This window comes from Python bivittatus, unplaced genomic scaffold (assembly GCF_059951505.1).
Source record: "Python bivittatus isolate LINGU-HERP-01145 unplaced genomic scaffold, Pbiv_v1 ctg000800_np1212, whole genome shotgun sequence".
Lineage (NCBI taxonomy): Eukaryota > Metazoa > Chordata > Lepidosauria > Squamata > Pythonidae > Python > Python bivittatus.
In genome coordinates this window covers 693,395-697,791 of record NW_028277105.1, presented here as the reverse complement: position 1 = coordinate 697,791, position 4,397 = coordinate 693,395, and positions in this window count along the sequence as shown.

Genomic DNA, 4,397 nt, shown 5'->3' with positions numbered 1-4,397 from the left:
ATCTCAGTGTGATTCTCTGGGCAGCCCCAAGACAAATAATTGCCCTTTTCTCACACACTCAGTCCTCCTTTGCTCCAGCATTTCACATCAATATAATTACAGATGCTTATAAGGAAATATGGAACCGTTCATTAAAATATTTATGTAGAACTTTTTATAATTGATTTGTAGACCACCCAGAGTCATTTCAACGAGATGGATGGTGACAAATTTGACATATAACTAACTAACTAACTAACTAACTAACTAGCTAACTAAATAAATAAGTAGATTTGTCAATATATGCACACTTTCTTTTTGTTCTTTTTGTCCATTATTTTCTTTGTGCTCTTATAACTATGTCCATTGTTTCTGTGTGTTTAATTTTTTAAAAATCCCATTAAAAAAAAAAAGGAGGCTAACTGAAATTGGGTGTTTATTTCTTTGCCTTATGAGGGATAGGTGGTGACTTCTGCAGTTGATCCTCACAAGAATCAGGATGGGATGTGGTCCAAGAAGTAGGTGGCACAAGACAACAGGCTGAAAGGAGTCTCGGGTTACGGTTTCGGTTGGAAGATGCAGACCGGCAACTCAATTGGAGTCAGCCGTGTCCGTAGGAGGAGTGGAAAAAGGAAAGATGGTGGATGCAGTGTGACATGCACATACAAAAAGGACAGGGCTAGCATGGTGAAAGACGTACAATGTTAAGGGCAGGAGTCAAGTGTCAGGGGATACTTATCCAAAACTGGATGAGAGAAGACCTGCCTTTTCAGGCAGATCACGACCTTCTCTCAGGACTGAAAGGGAACAAAGCTGTTTGCCTACCTATTTATTTGTTAGATTTTTTTCCTGCCTTTCTGGCTCGACTGTATGCAGAGAGTTCTTGGGGTTGTGAGATTGGCCACCTGTGTGGTAGACCTATGCTGCTCTTGGTTAGCTGAGACTTCCCAGAAAGTGACATGTGGGTGGGCTCCTGGGGTGGTGAATGCATTCTTGAGAGAGGGGATGGTCCTGTTGATGCTTAAAGAGTCAGTGGTCCATCCCGTTCTCAAGAAACCATTGCAGCTTCAGACAGCATCAGAGGAAACTGATTAACTGAATCCCTTTTGGTTGTTTCTCAGGCCTGAGTATGGGACTAAGAGAGTATTGATCCCACTTGTGTTTGATCTCTGGCAGGAGAGGGATGGAGGTGACGTGTGCATTCTTGTTTCTCTTGACCTCTCAATGGCTTTCCATACCATTAATCAAGGTATCCTTCAGGACTTTCTCTCAGTGTTGTGGCCACAGTCTGGTACTGGTTCTCCTCCTTTGTCCTAGATTGGTTCAGTTTGGTCTTGAGTTGGGGAGAGGTCAAGCCCATATCCACCTCTTTGTGGGGTGCCCCAGGGCTCAGTACTCTGCCCACTCTGATTTCTCATGTCGATGAAGTCATTGGGTAAAGTCATCTGAAGGCTGAGTGAGGTACTATCAGTATGTGCATGACGCCCAGTTGTGCATGTCCACCCCATGCCCTGGAGACCCCATCCTGGCTTCAGCTTAATCCTAGCAAGACAGAACAGCTTTGAGTTTTAGGGTGCCAGGATGCAGTGATTTCCTGTCTTTATATCTGGATTGGGTTGTACTATCCCAGACAGACCCAGGGTGCAGTTGGGTATCTCCAATGCGCTCTACTTAGGGCTGCCCTTCAAGAACACCCAGAACCTGTAGTTGGTCCAGATTGTAGTGATGCGATCAATTCTACATATACTGAAGTATGTCCATGATACACCTTTCCTTTGTGAGCTACACTATAGGCTTCCAGGTGGAATTCAAGGGGCTGGTTGTCACCTATATGGCATTGGCCAGATATTGGAGGACCACCTTTCTCCAACGGTCTCTAGCAGCTCCATCAGGACAGGCAGAGGGGGCAGCCAGAGAGCTGCCTGGATATGGACTGACAATGAGGTGGAGAAAAACATATTGGTTTGATTTATCAGTCATCTCTTACAGCTGAAGTCTTCTTCAGGACACACTAGCCCACACTATGTGCTTGCTTATCTCCTATCAGTTTTGAGTTTCTGCCTTGAGATCCTGGAGGAAAGGCAAGTTGTGAGTTTGGATCATGGCTCTGACAAAACTGTTTCAGTGGGGAAAGTTGGACCCAGCAACTTCCCACCAGCTCTGGAACTGTATCAAAGGATTCTCCAAAGATATTTTTCTTTCCCGTTCCCTTGTTCATGAACTCACAGGAGAAGCTTGAGGAAAGGACAGAGGTATAATTATCAAAATCACATTGATTTATTAATTGCCTTCCAATCCACCTTCCAGGGAACTTTCCGAAGTTCACTCTGGGGTTCACTGACACAAACATCAGATTCAGGAGCAGTACAGGTGATACCTTGCATCAGAGCTTGGAAGCGAAGAGACATAAACGCCTTTAGTATTACTGAGAGGTTGGGATGAGATTTAGGGCAGAGCCAACGTTGTGCTATAAAGCTTGAGCTCTTTCAGCTGAATTCCTTACGAAGCTCTAACCTCCATCTCTGGTAGGAAAGCCACAAAAGCAATTGTGCTGTCACAAGAGCTCCTTGAACGGCTCCTCTAATTCTTTCAGAGGCACCTGACTCTGCAATGGTTCTGCTCTTTCTCCTGATGCTCCTGTTTCCCCTGAGAGGCTGCGGGAAGCTGAAGACTAAATGCCCCTTAACTCTAGAAAGGGATGAGACAGATCCATTGAATTATTTCAAGCCTGGGGACTACCTCATTACTGGAATTGCTTCTGCAACAACCGCTATGTTTGTACCCTTCACTTTCAAGAAGCCTCCGACTGACAGAGTTTCCTGGTAAGGGAGCATCTCCCCCTCTGGCTACTCCTTGCTCCAAAAGGTGAAGGTGTCCCTGAGTGAGGAAGAACTGTCCCTTTGACCAATCGCTGTTGTCTGGGACATTGGAGACAGAGGTTTGGGATGGATCAATATCAAGGCACCCCCCCAATGCCCACCACGTCGTTTCTGCCTGCAGAAGGGGCTGTGTTACCCCTTCGAGGTAGACCAGAGAAGAAGCACCACTATGAATATTAACTCTATGTTTCTTGTAAGGTGACATTAACAGAGTCTTGCAAGACTCTCCTCTTACTCTCTGGAAAACTAGGGAGGGTTGCTTCTGAGACGCTTCCCACACACACAACCTCTCCTTCTGTGCACCGAGATATCTTTTGTATGATGGTTGTACAGTCTGTGGCTCTTCCTCCTGTCTCCAAAGGTCATTCCCACAGGCCGTTACAGGCTGCCCTTGAAGAATATCCAGAGGCTGTGGGTCCAGAATACGGTGACGTGAGCCATTCTGGAAGTGCCGCGGTAGCCCATGTTACACCTTTCCTGCGTGAGCTACACTAGCACACAATAGGCTTGTGAAATAGGTGAAACTTTGCTGGTTGTCACCTATAAAGCCCTTCAGGGCATTGGCTAGATATTTGAAGACCACCTTTTCCAACTGTCTCTAGCAGCTCCATCAGGACAGGCAGAGGGGGCCTTTTACAGGTTCTGCACCTTAAAGAGTGTGATTGGAGGAAGCCTGGCTTCTCTGTGGCTGCGCCTGCCCTTTGGAATAAGAATCCCCCCAAGAGTGGGCTGGTCCCAACCTGCTGAATGTTCAGAAGGGACCTAAACTGGCTATTCTCCCAGGCACGGGGCCAGGAATTTAGGTGAGCCTGTGAATTATAGTTACTAGTGTTGAGGGCAGACAGGTGTATTTTTAAATGTATTCTTATTTGATGGTCAGATTGATTTTTTTTATTTCTCTTCACTGCTCTGTGTTGCTTATGGGAGATGAGTAGGTATATAAACTGATTGATTGAAAGAATGTTTAAAGCCTTCTTTGCTGTCTGGAGATGAACTCACAATGAGGAGGAGAAAAACATACCGACATGGTTTATCAGTCATCTTTTACAACTGAAGCCTCCTTGAGGACACACTAGCCCACACTATGTGCTTGTGTATCTCCAAAGGTTTTGAGTGGCTTCCTCGAGATCCTAGAGGAAAAGCGAGCTGTAATTCTGAATCATGGCTCTGACGAAACTGTTTCACTGGGGAAAGTCGGACCCAGCAGCTTCCAACCAGCTCTGGAATTTTATCAAAGGGTTCTCCTAAAATGTTTTCTTTCCTATTCCCGTTTTCATGAAATCACAGGAGTAGGTTCGGGAAAGGATGGAGCTGATATTTCTTCTGCATAATTATCAAAATCACATTGATTTATTGATTGCCTCCAGTCAAATCTCCAGGGAATTTTCCAAAGTTCACTGTTGAGTTGACATAAACATCACTTTCAAGAGCAATGGAGGTGACATGTTTCATCAGAACTTCGAAGCTGAGGGACTTAAAAGCCTTCAGTGTCTCTGAGAGGTTGCAATGGACGCAGGGCAGGGCCCAAAGCCTGGGCCT